Source organism: Natator depressus, chromosome 3 (assembly GCF_965152275.1).
Source record: "Natator depressus isolate rNatDep1 chromosome 3, rNatDep2.hap1, whole genome shotgun sequence".
Lineage (NCBI taxonomy): Eukaryota > Metazoa > Chordata > Testudines > Cheloniidae > Natator > Natator depressus.
In genome coordinates, this window is record NC_134236.1 from 89,100,924 (window position 1) to 89,117,073 (window position 16,150).

Below are 16,150 nucleotides of genomic sequence, written 5' to 3' on the forward strand. Positions count from 1 at the left end.
TGCAGAATGTACTGAACTGGGAGGAGGGAGGAAAGAAGATATAAGAGGGTAGTTCAATTTGTTGTAGGATTTGAAACTCCAGATATAAGGAGAGTTTAGGTTACTTTCCTGGAAAACTCTCTGAGAAGCAGATGTAGTTCAGGAACACCTTTTCTTATTTTCCCCCCTTTTTCTTTTTCAGGTTTCCCTCAGTTCTCCTGCCTTAATTTGGGTATGCTGGGTCTCAATTACTGCAATTGTTGCCACTTCCCAGAAGCTAAGCTGGCTTTTCTAATGGCTATGCAACTGACATGAGACTTTTCTGGTGGGATAAATAGTATCATTACCTTTCCTTTTTTTATCTACATCTTCTTTTTCACTCCTTTTCTCCTTGTATTGTTTTTATTTGCTCTCCTTTTTCCATTATTTCTCACCCGCTCTCCATTGTCTTTTTTCTCTCAATCCCGAAAACTGAATCTTTTCTTCCATCCCCTCTATCTCTGATTTTTATCTTCTTTCACATCTTCAGCAGGCCTCATTGTCTCTCTCATCTTCTCTTGTACCAGTCATCTGTCTCCTCTGCATGTTCTGTTCCATTGACAAGCCTCAGCATGCCGCACTGAAGCAGTTTGGCTATAGACAGCATCTCCTGCAGTGAGAGAAATCATTGCACCTTGACATGTTGCAACACTTCTGTGGGCCATTGTTTTTAATATTCAGGACATATGGTTTGTTGCAAGAAGGTTCATGTTTCACGTTATTCTGGATAAATACATATACAAGAAAAACAGTCATTTTAAAAATGAAACTGCAAAACAAAATATACTTATAGCCTTAAGTCCTGTAGTTGGCTACTCTCCTGCAGGACTTCTTTTTTTTGCCACCAGCCGCTCCCTATCAGGCCTCACAAAGTTCTCTCCATGACACAACCTGTTTCTATAATCTCGTTATACAACCCAGTGCAGTAACCTCTATTTTTGTCCAGCAGCAGGACTGTAGAATCCATGATCCACTGCCCAACCAAACAAATTGAAATGTAAATATCATGCTTATACCATTAGGGCTTAGAGAAGCTCTCGCTCTACCGCAGATGTCAGTCCCTTGCATGAGCCATCTTCCAGGACTGGTGGAGCCTCTGCTGTTTATCTTTACCATTGCCTTGGAGATAGTAGCATATGCTAATCCCTTAATTACAGGTTTCAGAGTAGCAACCGTGTTAGTCTGTATCCGCAAAAAGAACAGGAGTACTTGTGGCACCTTAGAGACTAACCAATTTATTAGAGCATAAGCTTTCGTGGGCTACAGCCCACTTCATCGGATGCACAGAATGGAACATATAGTAAGAAGATATATATACATACAGAGAAGGTAGAAGTTGCCATATTTAATTAGGCATAATTAGCTTCTTACAGTTTGTATGGCAACTTCCACCTTCTCTGTATGTGTATGTATATCTTCTTACTATATGTTCCATTCTATGCATCCGATGAAATGGGCTGTAGCCCACGAAAGCTTATGCTCTAATAAATTGGTTAGTCTCTAAGGTGCCACAAGTGCTCCTAATCTCTTAATTGTCTCCTTACTAGAGGGGGGTAAAGAGCCGCAGTCTTAGTGTGGATTTAGACACTTGAAACCTGTCAATTTTGTCTGTACTCTTACCATGTTCCCAATATGAGCATCTTAGATTTTTTTTTTCAATTGCTAACCCCCTTGTATAACAGCTACCTTATATTATGCTCTAACCTTCATATTATCCTCAGCTCTTTGATCTGTTTCCTTTTTAGTTTATGCCAGGACAATTCTATTTAATTCCAGTTCATCTCTATTACTGTCTTCCACCCACCGTGTCTCATTATTCTTGCCAAATGTGAGATCTTATCTTTTCTAACATTAAATTACTATCTGCTACTATTCCCTCTCTACTCCTCATCTGTTCCTATCCTCCTGTAGCTGCAGTTTGTCCTCAGTGGTATCCACTATTCTTCCTGCAGATGATGTGAGGAAATTACAGAGTCATATAATGTATTGCTTTCTCCAAGGTTATTTATATCAATGTTAAATAGTATTGGCCCAAGGATCAAGCTCTGGGCTGCTCTGCTAATTACATTTGCCAATTTGCTTGAACCCATTTACTGCCTACCTACCGAATTCCACCCCCACCCAATCCAGTCAGTTTTCTTGCCAAGAAGTTATTGTCTCGCTGATTACAATTTACTTGTACGTTTTAAGTTCTTACATAATATTTTGGGGCCTTAAGAGCCAAGGACTGGATTTTCACAGGTGCAGATCCCCACAGCTCCCTTTGACTTCAATGGAAGTTGTGAGTACTTAGCATTTCTTAAAATCCCAAAGGAGTTAGTCAGCGCTCTAAAGTAAACTCTCAGATTTCTTTCTCCCAGTCACCATCCAGTCATAGTCCCTCTCTCCCCTATGGGAAAGTAACTGATGAGAGCTCAGCAGAGGCAAGGGTAAGGGGCAAGGCTCATAGAGATGCAGGGAAAACCACAGAAAGTTCTTGTGAACTGAACCTGGAGTTCATGCATCAGTGTTTAAGAGCTGCTATCTTATGTTTAATAAAGCCATTTCAGTTTACCTATCAAGAAGCTGACTGGGTTAATCATAGGTGAGTATTCTTTATGGCTTCCCCAGGGGATATACAACATCCCATGCATAGTCCTTCTGCTGAAAAATGGCAGTTTGAATTGAGACAGATATTGACTAGCTGCCACATGAGGTGCATTTTTATTCATGACATAGTCAAAGCCCTCCACGGGTGATCCTGTAAAAAACTAATAGCAGTTTGCAAAAGCTCTTAAAGAGAAATGAAAAATGTATACAGGGAACTTAGAGAAAATTTGGAAATAGCAAAACTTTGTATTTTTCTCCTTCACTTTCAGTGAACTAGATACAGTATACAACACATAGTCAGTCCTGTTGAGAACAATTAAAGGAATCCAAAATTATGAAGGATATATTGAAGTGTGATCCATCTTTCCTTTTACCCTATCACATCATCAGAGATGCCATGGGTTGGCTGTCCTTCAGAGTGAGATTTACAACCCGAAAGAGTGAGATTCAAGGCCAAAGAGTGAGAATTCCCCCCCCCCCCCCCCAAAAAAAGGGCCGGAGTGCCGCCCCTTGAAAAGTGTCACCCAAGCACGTGCTTGGTTTGCTGGTGCCTAGAGCCAGCCCTGAATAGTACAGGTTTTTAATCCAAACAGCACTTAATAGTTTGTTTTCAAATGTACACTGCTTAATATTGTATATGAAACACTTAAATGTCCTAATGCATACTAAAGTCTAGGGCACATAAGAATTCTGTATTCAGTGCAAACCAGTGGATTTTAATAAAAACAATTATTTGCTATTTGCAACAAAAACCTGGACGGTTGGAGATCCTCGAGGACCAGAGTTAATAAAGCTTAGTTAAATAGTTAGATAAATATTTAAAAAATAAACTGTTTTTATATAAACCTAACAAAAAAGCAAACTTTTATCAGTACAGCAATATTTTTTTTGCCTATTACCTTGTCAGAGTAATCATCTGTTTGAAAAAAAAACCCACTTTACAGGACAATTATTTGATGTGTATATTATTGCTCATATTACATTTATAACAAACTAAAATAATCAGATTCCAAAATAAATAAATGCAAAGAAAATTAAATAAATGTATTAAATAAAGTAAAACGCAACCAAACAATACATTAAATGAATGTAAAAATAAATAAAGTAATTAAATTGAATGTAATTAATTTGAAGCTAACAAATCATAGATAAAGGATTCAGATTCCACATTGCTTTTAATACCTAATTTGGTTTAACGTTTTATTCATGTGCGTTGTTATATTGCCGTATAGGCCCCTTTGCTGTTTTGAAACATGGCTCGGGATTTGCCAGCCTCACTTAGATAATGGAGCAGAGTGTCCCATCTAGTCCAACGTTTGGTCTGAATGGTGCCTCACTCTTTTGAAAAAGACTGAACACTCTCTCTTCTGCATTTGAGTGGGGTAAAACTAAGACAAGGCTAGCAACCCTGGCCAGCAATGGAAACTTGAGAAGACCACTAGGGCTTTTGACATTGCTAAGATATGCCCGCACAGTGTCCATCCTGTATTGCACAGTAGCATTATCTGTGTAAGTCTGTAGTGCTGCCTCAACCCACTGAAGGATATCTGACTTCTGCATCAACTGGTAATCAACAAACTCCTCTTGCCGCTTCTCTATCTCAGGTGGAGAGAGACTAAACATGTGCTGGTATCTGTCAACAAAGTGCTCAACCTGTTCAAAAGTGCAGTTTTCTCTAATATCAAAGTTTACAAATGCTGCCATCTTTAACATTTCATCATTAAAAGTAATTTCTCACATGCATACTTAGCTACACTAGTATAGAATGCTCTGGCTGCACAAAAAAACGTCCAATTTGCAAGAGGACTAATATCCCCTTGCTCTTCCAGCATCTGTACAGCCTGCTTTGTGACCAAACCTACAGACACTGTTTGTTGTCTTTTTCAGTGCCTAAGTAAAAATATTTTAAATCTTTATATATTTACTCAAAATGAGTGAGATAAGCTTAGTAATGTGTGCGAGAGTGAGATAGCATGCTAATGAGTGAGTCTCACACCCAGGGAGTGAGACTTGACATGTCTGCATTTCATATGAACAAGAGTAATTCAGTGAAAAGAATAGCTGGCCAACTTAGAACAAGTTAAAGGCGATACTATTTAATACAGTTAATGTCTAGAATTCACTGCTGTAGGAGGTCGTTAAGCAATTGTTCCCAACCCCAAGCATTCAAAAATCATGAGTTGGGACCCAAACAAAATTAGACTGGCTTAAAAATCATGAGATTTTAAAGATAATAAATGTTGGGTTCTTTTTATTTTCTTTGAGTTCTGAGCTATTTTGCATATTTTTTTCAAGATTTTCTCCACAATCCTAAGGGCTAAAATCTTATGAAAGAATATCATCACTTGACTCCTGGAGCTGGGGACTAAAGAGGAAAACAACACATATATTGGAAGATTCATGGTGACAACACTGTAATATTGAGACTGGACATAAATCAATGGACCATGTATAATTATAAAAGGACAAACAATTAAGCTTAGGGGAAATAAATGTCATGCTTCAGAGCCTATACTGATAGCTTGTAGGATTTAGGATGGAATTTTTTCCCCATACACAACACTGCTCAACCTTTCTTGGAAGCATCAGGATCAGTATTGGCACTTGTCAGAAGCAGAATATTGGACATGGTGGGCCAATGATCATATGTATTACTGTTTACAGTGTAATGATGTCAGTTTTCAAAAATTTTCAAACAAAAAATCTTTCCTAGCTTTGTCTGTGTTTTCCATTCAACTTTATCATATGTTTTCTTTGGCTTTGCTGTCAGTACAGTTTTTGTTATATTATATGATAAACATGAAATCTGTTTAGTGTCCCAAACTTTCAGATAAAGTGTATGTGTGCATATAAACACACACACACACCCACACATACACAGAGAAAAGGGAAGCTGTGGAATCCTTATCATTGAGATTAGACAAACATCTGTTAGGGATTGTCTAGGTATACTTAATCCTATTTCAGTGCAGAGGGATGGACTAGCTGACTCCTTGAAGTCTCTTCCAGTCCTACATATCTATAATATACACCAATAGACATTTTTCTGCTTTATGTAAAAGATAATGTACATTTCTGACTTTGCAGAGTCTGTGCATTAAGATTTCAATGACTGCTGTTTGATGTGGAAAATGCAGTGCCTGTACAATAATTGCTACCTCTGCGCAAGACTGTGTGGTTTGTTCTGTGCTATATGCAGTACACACAGACATAAAATAGTCTGGATATAGCCGGGGACACTCACACTGCTCAGATGTCTCAAGATGCACACTTTCAAAAACAGAAAGAAAACTAGTCAGTTTCAATATTTTTCACAGGCCTTTAGAGGCAGTCTCTGGTTAGCACTGATGAGTGGAAATACCTGGGAGTATGGATCAACAGTTCTTTAATAGCTAAAGAACACAAAGAAAATGTTATTTACATATCAGCCTCAAGCTGGGGGGATGCTGAGTCATATTTTGCTATTTTAAAATACAGCAGTATTACACTACAGAGATGTGATGATATCAGCAGACAAGCAGGTCTTTGGGGCCACAGCAACAGAGAACCTATCTGTGACCTCTATAAACAGGTGAAGTTACTATCCTTAGCAGAAAGGACAAAATGTCAATCAAGGGGCCAGGAACAGGGCAGGCCAGGGGGACATGGTATTTGGCAAATATCGAATAATACTATGAACAGGGAAAGGTGAAAGTGAAACAATGAGAGGTGCTAGGACAAAGGAATGCCAGTTTGGGTTATCTGAGGGAAGGTGTTCAAAGGAGTAGACTTAGCCCTTTGGAGTCAGCAGGGTGCTAAGCAAGCATAAAACATTGCATTACATTGCACTGAAGAATGGCATGGTGCACTGGTCAGCATAGTTAGATTGTAGCTGCCCCTTTTAACTACTTAATACTTGGGATTTTGGTTTTTGTACTTAACTGAATACCTATATTATCAAAATATTGGATTTTGTACTCATAACTGAAGACCCAAATGCCTACATTTACTGTGGAGGGTATGCATGCCAGTGGAATCACTCTAGATCTAGGAAGCAATCTCACTTGGGCAATTAATGCACATTAACAATTAGGCAAATCTCTTCTCAAACCCATTCGTCAATGGAGAATGCCAGCACACAGAACTACTCCTTTCTTCTCCAAAAATCGTTGATTTTTTTTAAAGAGAACAATGCTTTTAAATAAAGCTTATTGCAGCATGAAGTATTAACTTTAACCTATATGCTCTCTCCTATAAATCTGAGGATTTTATTGTTCATTTCTACCTGGTATCACATCACGGTGTAGCCTGTCTTGTAGTCAGGGAATAGCTGAAGTATCATGGCATGCCCAAGAAGTTGTATAGCGATCATGAGATGGAATGTTTTCATAGACTCAGATTTGAAAGACCCGAAGGCCTCTTTGACCATCTAGTTTGATCTCCTGCATAACACAGGCCATAGACCACAAGCTGGTAATTTCTGCATCTAAAATATATACTATATATATATATTATAGCTCAAACAGAAGTTTAATTTGTCTTAAAGACTACAAAAATCCATCAGAGAATTCATCATATTCCTTGATACATTCTTCCAATGGTAAACGAACATCTCTTTTAAAAAGTACACCTTATTTCTGGTCTGAATTTGTCTAACTTCAGCTTCCAACCATTGAATCTTGTTCTGTCTTTCGTTACTTCTGCCTTTTTTTTTCTTTTTTTTTTGGACAGAAGGAGGATGCCTCTACAAATTCTCCCCTTTATGCCAATTCTTCTGAGCTAGTCTGGGCCCAGCCCATTTTGTCAGGTAGATGGTGTATGCCTGATCCTCAGGTAGAAGACTGGCAATGCCATACCTCAGTCCCCTGCTCTGTTTGGCAAACTTTTCAGATCCTTTCAATTCATAACCTTTGCTGAAGCCTAGCAAGTCAATGAAGCCATGAATTTCCTTCCTTAAATTCACTAATCAGTTACAAATGTTTCAGTAATCCCTGCTCCCACACCTTTTAAAATCTCTGTACACACTGCAGTAAACTATGCAATGGGGAAATTTCCATCTGAGTCTCTTTTTAAATAATAGCTTTATTCTGGCCATTTTCCAGTCTTCATGGACCTTTCTTGATCTGTGTAAGTTTGTCTAATTTCTTACAGTACTTTAGCCTGCTTAGATGTATGTTGTGAGGTCGTCATGCCTTATCAATTAACAGCTTATAACATTTTTAATGCTCGTTTCTGGTATAATATGTATACTTCCTACTTCCACATCCCATAAATGTGTTATTGGCAAATGTCCATTTTATTCATTTGCAGAAATAGATGGAGAGTAATTATTTAACCCTTGTAGTGCAGGATACACATTTTTATGATATTTCTACACAAGTGAACTGGGAGGAGCTATGGGCATTCAGCACTCAGCAGACTATATTTTTTCCTTAGGAAAAAATAGTATTTGTGGGTTTTTTAGTATTATAATTAAACTCACTAATCTAACGGCCCAATCCCGCAAACACTTATGAACAGGAGTAGTTTAATTCAGTTAATGCAGTTAGCTCAGTGGGACTAGTTACATGAAAAAAGTTATGAGTGGAAGTGTTTTCAGGATAAGAATTTAAAGAGTAAAGTGTATCATGTTTTCTGATTATCGTATTTCATAATTCTTGATTTGTATCTTTTAAAAATTCATTTTCAAATTGGAATTCCAGTGCTCTCATGCTACAGTGGTGGGTGCTACAGAAAACCCTTAGATAGCTCATCAGTCATTACATCATGACCACCTGATCAGTCATGCTCATTAATTTGTCATGAGTTTCCTGCTCATCTTAACTTGGCCTGGAAGTGTGGCAGTTAAAGGAGCAAATGCTTTAAAATTTAGCCCTAAGGGACAAATCCAGCCCTATGTCTGGACTCAGAATTTTGACTAAAGATCACAATTATGCAGTTAGCTCCACATGGACAGACCCCCGCCCAGATGTGACTTTCATCCCAAATGCATAGTGAACATCTCCAAAATATATAACAAAGAGCAACAATGATAGAGGGTGCTTATTGCAGTTGTTGTTTTGATATTTTTTTTTTAAATTTTGTTGTATTTCATTTTTTGTTTGGCTGTATGTAGAGTTACATGACAACACCCACTGAAAATTATTACAAGTGTTGAAGTGTAGCATCTGTATCTATGTCGTTTTATCAATAAAAGAAACCACAGCAGCTGCTGTTTGTTAATAGTTTTCCAGCTAAGAGGGTTTAGCTGAAGCACGATGCTTAGCACTCAAAAACTGCCAGGCCCAATGGCTTAACCAGCTTTAGTCATCTCTACTCCTTCCTCCATCTAGCTGTAATTTGTTATTTAGCTTGAGGGCATTTCTCCTACTGTTTATAAGATCAGGTTCAAGTACAAAGTCAGGACCATTTCCTCTTACTTCCCTCCCCTCCTGGGAATGTGGCATAGGCAGAACATTCAGGAGGCTGGCATGGAATAACTTAAAAGAAAGAGTTGAAATGCAGAGCATTCTGTATAATGCAGAGCAGATGAGATTTCTCTGTGCATATCCTATTGGGAGGGTACACATATTTTTTCCTCATCTTGCTCATTTTCCCCCCGAGTACATAAGATAAAACCCAATGAGAGTGTTTGGAATTCAGTCAAAATGCAGAACTGGTAGCTTTTTCATGTAAACTGGACTCTGAGATTCAGCATTTGGGATTTGAGGATCTCACAGCATTATTTTTTTAGTCTGAGTAAGAAGAGAGAAATCTACTTATCACACAATATTATATGTGAAGTTGTTATAGCCAAATGAAGTTATAGCTGTATTTGAGGAAAAGATAATCATTTAATTGGCTTGTTCGCATTACTGTATAATACTTTGAAGTAATTGTTGGTGGTAAGAGAAGGGCGTGGCTGTTTGGTCTGAACACAGGACTGGTAACCAGGAACTCCTGGGTTCTAATATCAGCCCTGTCATTGACTCTATATGTAGCTTTAGGCAAGATACAATTCTTGCCTCAGTTTCCCCATCTCTACAAAAGTGATACTTACCTAACCTGCTGTGCATGTCTCAGAAGCTGCAGCACAGGATCTAGCCCTGTGTAATCTTGTTCCCTGGTCTACACTGGGGGGTGGGGGGGATCGATCTAAGTTACGCAACTTCAGCTACGTGAATAACGTAGCTGAAGTCGACGTACTTAGACCTACTCACCACGGTGTCTTCACTATGGTGAGTCGACTGCTGCCGCTCCCCCGTCGACTCTGCCTGTGCCTCTCGCGGCAGTGGAGTACAGGAGTTGACAGGAGAGTGCTCGGGGATCGATTTATCGCATCTAGACTAGACACGATAAATCAACCCCAACTGGATCGATCACTGCCCGCCGATTTGGCGGGTAGTGTAGACATGCCCTTAGGCTGTGCAGCACTCAGGTTTAGGCAGCAAAGTCCGTTTGTGAATGTGGGCCTTATACTCTTACATACCTTTGGGGCTGTCCATCAGTTACGTAATGCAGTAGGGGATAGGTGGGTCCTGAACTCTGCGTGTTTGTTTCATTGTTGCAAGGGGTGGGTAGGTCTTGAAAAGCTCCAAAAAGTCTGTTACGTAATTTATGGACAGCCTTTTGGTTGAAGGAACTGAGTCTATTTTAACCTAGTTGTGATATCTTTTGGAGTTCCATTAGCTTTTGTCCTCAAGGGTTGGTTTTAATGCTTTCTTATGTGAGTAACTCCCCAATATTTGTTTTTTCTGACATCTAATACCTTTCTATGTTATTGAATTCTGTGCTCTGTGCAGGTTTCAAGTAACTGCTGTTCACTGATTCTGAACTCCTCTACTCACTCTCAAATTCTCCGTCAGAGCTTCACTAATGGTAAGGCCAGAATAGCTTCTCTCACTAGAGACTCCAGTTTCTTCGTCATAAAATTCTCTTCTGCACAGATTAAGAACCTATTTGATGATAATGCATGTTTTCATGTACTTTGTTTCCCAACATATATCATGTTAGAATCTCACATTACTACAATGCCCTGCAGTTTAGTTATGTGTTTTAGTAATTTTTTATTCTCACTTTCTTCCAGTCCTGGCAGCCCTACCATATTTCACTTATAGCTGCTAGGTCATAGATTCCACCATTTGGTATCACTCCTTGCTCTTGCTTGCTTCTTATGCTCCCAGAATGTGTGCGTAGGCAATTATTTTCTTATCTATTATTCTTAATACACATACCTCTTGGAGTTTGACTGAATCACGCATGGACTGACTGTTTCTCTTCTGCAAGCAAGGGGTCAGTCTCCTTATTTATTGAAGTAACATAGACCTAATTGAGCCTGAATCAACACAGTATCTGAGTTTCAAAGAAATATCACTTCAAGCTTACTTTGCACACTTGGGCCTGAGACTCAAAGTAAATGACAAACACCCCCTGTATGAGAGAGAGTACAGAGCATAAGGTAATATCCTATTTCTCCAGATGATTAGGTATCAGTTATGTGGAGCTCATTTCAATAAAACATCAGTAAGTTATAGAATGAGTATTAAGGTGACTAAAACCACAAATTCACCCCAAAATATTGATGACTCCCACCACTCAAAGCCATAAGTAGCCTGCCTTCTCCTGTTCCTTTAGAGCTAAATCTAAACTGGAATCCTTCAGAGCCACAAACTAATATACTAGAACTAGTTTTACCCCCTAATTGTCAAGTATGGGCCTATTTCATAAATAGCCTGTCCTCCATTTTTAATTCAAAGATAAGCTTTGCCACTGGGAGTAGTGAACAGCGGATGTGTATTAAAAAAAAAACGGACATGAAAGGAAACAGCAGAAACAGGAAAATGGCTAATTTGGAATAAAATACTGCCCCTACCCTATCTTAAATAGGAAGTGATGGAAGGGACAAATAAACAAACCTTTACTTGAAGTTCTTTAGAACAGGGGCATTTCAAATCCCCGTATCACTGAAACACCATTCACATTTCTGGCTTTCAGCTAAGTTTTTTGCCAGAAAAATCAATAAGTTACAAGCATTAATCAGACGCATAGTAGTATGGGGGGGAAGCACAGATTTCAGATAAACTAGATAGATGAAAAAGAATATGAAACATAATTGTCTAATAACCTGATCAAAGGATAAATTAGCAGGAATCAGCAAAATGCAAAGGCTTTTCACAACCTGCACATATTAGACAGCAATATCTTACCCTCCTCTTTTTAGATGAAGGCATATGGGAGCCAATAATCGATGAGCTTGTTTTTGAAGATCAGTTTCTTAGCAAAGATTGATAGCTCAGGATCAATTAAGTACAGGTTTAGTTAAGCTAATGTTAGTAAGGGGGCAACAGTGCCCTTACATCTCTCTGAAGTGGTGCAGGGAAGGGAAGAAATATAGTTAGAGTGATTGGTAAAGCTAATGGTGACCTGTAGCTAAATCAGGGCCTGACTGTAAAACCAACTTTAGCAGGACTCCTGCTGGTGGTATACATTGTCCTCACTCGTGTTTGCAAGACACTAGCATCTGATAATTTTCATTGTTACTTGGATTAAAAATAACTCTTTAGAGCAGTGGCTCTCAAACTGAGGGTCATGACCCCCCAGCGGGGTCACAGAGTTATTATGTGGGGGTCGTGAGCTGTCAGCCTCCACCCCAAATCCCACTTTGCCTCCAGCATTTATGATAGTTTTAAATATTTTAAAAGTATTTTTAATTTATGGGGGGCGGGGGGCTTGCTGTGTGAAAGGGGTCACCAAGACATAAAAGTCTGAGAACCACTGCTTTAGAGGAAACAGACAACTATGTATATGTTCTTGAAAATAATTGGACAATGGGATAAAGCCAACACAGTCTAAGTCTCACTGAAATCTCCTCCTGCTAAGGTTTCATTCTGCTAATTACAAATTGGATGGATTTGTACTCAATGAAGCATTAGGCTTCATCAGAATACAAAGGAACCAAACATCCCTTTCTCCCACAAAATATATACTCTACCAGCTATTGCCTGGGTTCTACTTTTTCTGACAAAGCCTTCGGCAATTCTGCAACTCTTTAGTTGGGGGGGAGAGAAAACCTTTTGTAGTGATAAACACCCATTTTTTCATGATTTGTGTGTATAAAAACAAACATCTTCTGTATTTTCCACAGTATGCATCCGATGAAGTGAGCTGTAGCTCACGAAAGCTTATGCTCAAATAAATTGGTTAGTCTCTAAGGGGCCACAAGTACTCCTTTTCTTTTTGCGAATACAGACTAACACGGCTGTTACTCTGAAACCTTTAGTTAAATGGAGTCTTAGCCTGTGTGCAATAGTAGTTTTTAGGAGTTATTTAAAATTGTAATTTAGTAAATAAAGTATAAATTTAAAATTTAATTCATTAACCTCATTACTTTGTACCTCATCTGATTAGCTGCAATACCTCATAGCTTTGCTACACAGTTTTAGGATGATGACATTCCGATTCAGCCCCCATCAACAAGTTTAACTTGCTCTTTCCTGTTTCCCTTTGTTATATATATAGAAGCATAAAAGCAGGCGAAATTGTAAGTGATTGAGCTGACTACTACATTGCAATCTGCCCTGTTTAGACTCCAGTGCCTCAAAATATGTGTAAGGGGACTGTTGCCCCCTTACTAACATTCAGTGGGGGTGTTTTAGTTTCTAGCTCCCAGTACTAAAACAGGGGGAAGGGTCGATGGGGAATCAGGACCCTGAGACTGACAGCCCCCAGGAACAATGGGGAGAGGCCAATGTCCCAAGTCAGCCTGAATGACAGGATGGGCAGGGTAATCAGGGAGTCAGAAGGCCAGGGAGGTCCCGTCCTCCGTGTGAGCTGGACTTGCCTGGGTCAGACAGAGTGGGACCAAGCTAAGGAGAAAGCAGGCGCCCAAGCTGAGCTAGGGAGCAGAGCTGGGCCAGATCCAGAGAGAGCAGCCCCTGTTGTGGGAGCAGAGCTGCAGCCCCAAAGCCAGAGGCACAGCCCAGAGAGAGCAGACTTGCCCTGGGAGGAGAGCTGCACCAACCAGAGCCAGAGGGGCCAGAAAAGCAGCCCACGAAGCAGGTCAGTGCTGGGAGCAGAGTCACAGAAGCAGCCTGCAGAGCAGACCTGTCCTGGGAGCAGAGCTGTAGCAACCAGAGTCAGAGGGGCCAGAGAAGCAGCCTAGGGAGCTGGAGGCAGAGCAGCAGCAGCAGCGCTGAGACCGAGTGGTGGAGCTGGGGCTGGAGCAGTCCAGAGCTGGGTGTGGTGAGCAGCTAGGGAGACTGAGGGGGACCCTGGGCAACGGGCCCAGCACAGGGAGACGCCTCAGCCTAGAGGCTCTGCAGGCCAGGCTTGGATCGTAACCCCGACAGGGCGGGGATGACACTGGGAAGAAGGGTCCTACCACTTAGATCCTGAGAGCATGTGGCCACCACCAGAGCAAGTGTCCAACCCACAGCATCCCTGCATTACAGCCAGGGCCTGAGAAGAAGGCCTGGGACTTACAAGGAACAGACTGTGAACGTTCCTGACCTGACATTCCAGAGACACTGTTTGTGATGTTCCCTGCCACAGAGCGGGTTGATGTGTTTCCTTTAACCTTTCCCATTTTTCCTTATTCTTTTAAAAAAATTAATTGTTGATTAAATAACTTGCATTTGCTTTAAATTGTACGTAATGGTCAGTGGGTCAGAGAAGTGCCCAGTGCAGAGAGAGTACCCCAGAGTGGGGACACCCTAGCCCCTGTCCTAGGTGACCACAGCAGGGTTGGGGGTCGAGCCCCCCAGGAATTCTGGGCCCAGCCTTGTTGGGGTTACAAGGACTCTGCCAGACAGGAGAGTGGACGGGGAGTCCTCAAGGGCAGGGAGGCCACTGGGTAAAGGAAGTGGGAGCGAGGACTCTGATCCTTTTGCTAGCCCACTTCACCAGGGTAGTGCAGAAGCCAGGAAAGTTCCCCACAATAGCAGGACTATTCCCCCGCTTACATATGGCTTCTTTACTGTCTACTACTCAGACCAAGTACTTCCTCTGGTTTGGGACGCTTGACTGGGAAAATGCAATAAAGCTGTCACAATAAGGCTGTAGTCTCCATTTAGGGATGAGCTGCAGTAGTGAGTCTGTGTAGAATGATAACGGAACCAGCTGGAATATTGTGAATTCCCCCATCTTTTGTCAATAGAAATTAATTCCCCAGAACAGTAGATGGTTTATGTTTCTCTCTCTCTCTCACACACACACACACATGCACATATACTCACTTGTTACAATATTAAGATGGTAAGTTGCAGGAGCACGTCCCACTTTGGGTTATTAGATCTGCTGAACTTAATCTCTTCTTCTGGGCTTTGCAGTTTCCATTTAACTATCATTTTTGTCTAGAAGTAAAGAGATGCTATACATGCCACTGCATGTGTTAAATGTTTCCTTGGTGCCGTTTTGTGGTATTTGCAGCCCTCTCTGACATTATCAAATGGATTGACATTTCAAATATTTGCAGTGCTCAGCGGGTACTAATTCAGTGAAGGTGAACCATGGGCTCCTCACATAGTGGCACAGCAAGTGATGTGTGTCTATTTAATCACAGCTGCTGAAATGAGATCAAAAGGCACTGTGTTGTTAAACCCTTGAAGCTGCTGTTACAGCAGAGAGATCGGGAGGGGCCCACTGCAGGAAGCTGAGCGCTGGAGAATAAACTTGGACCAGCAGCTAATTTAACCCCACTAAAGTGCTGTAGCCAATGTCTCAACCTTTCGATTTACAAAGAGGCTCCATGTTTTAAATGTAAATTACTGTGTGCAGATGTTCAGAATGAAGACTGCTCAGGTGAACCTTTAGCTATTCAGGATTTAAAAGAAATTAACTAGTTCATTAAGGGGCCTCATTAATGTTCTGTGAATAATTTATATGATCCATTTTGTCCATCAAAAACATTTACCAATAAGATTTTTTTCCTTGCTAAGCTAATGTTTGTTTTCATTATGATCTACTTTTATCAGGCTTAGCAAAATATACATATTTTAATTGTAACACTTGGTCTAGGTCTTGAGTGGTCACTGTGCTTCACCTTCAGGCTGTTTGGTACTTCGCTGTTAGCAGTGGCTGATCTCAGAGCCTCCTGCCCCAATGCACAAGCTCCTATTACTTGATTCTCTTTTAGGTGCTGGAAGTTTATGCAGTTGAGCAGTTCCGATTCTTGCCAGTAGAGGGCAAAAGCATACAGACTCACCAGTTCTTGTTTGAGGGCTCTTCCATACATATATTCCAAGGTGAATAACTCACACTCTGTCTGGTCTCAGACACATAGAATTATTACAAGTAGTGTCCATTGGTCCACACCCACACCCTGGCTCTTCTCTTGCTTTGAACGGGGTGGGGAGGACCAATGCCTCTTCAGTTCCTTCTTACCACTACATGGCCTGAATCAGAATCTCCAGTGTATGGAGCCTTTCCTTCTGCCTTTTTTGTCTTCAAATCCCTAAATATTTCAAAGTTTTATACCATTATTTTATACAGTTATATAGAACTGCCTGGCCTCCCTGGTATGGGACTTACTTTATTCCAGGAATGTCAGCCTTTAAGAACTGTGTCTCCTGTCCCTGGGTAGCGACGA

At 40.5% G+C, this 16,150-nt stretch overlaps 1 long non-coding RNA gene across 1 annotated transcript in view; it reads right to left on the bottom strand.

Moving 5' to 3' along the window:
* Positions 1-202: 202 nt before the first annotated feature.
* Positions 203-16,150, bottom strand: part of LOC141983952 (uncharacterized) — a 52,169-nt gene continuing 36,221 nt past the window's right edge. The window contains exon 3 of the long non-coding RNA XR_012638590.1: positions 203-628. This is a non-coding gene — a long non-coding RNA (uncharacterized LOC141983952). The remainder of the gene's footprint in view (positions 629-16,150) is intronic.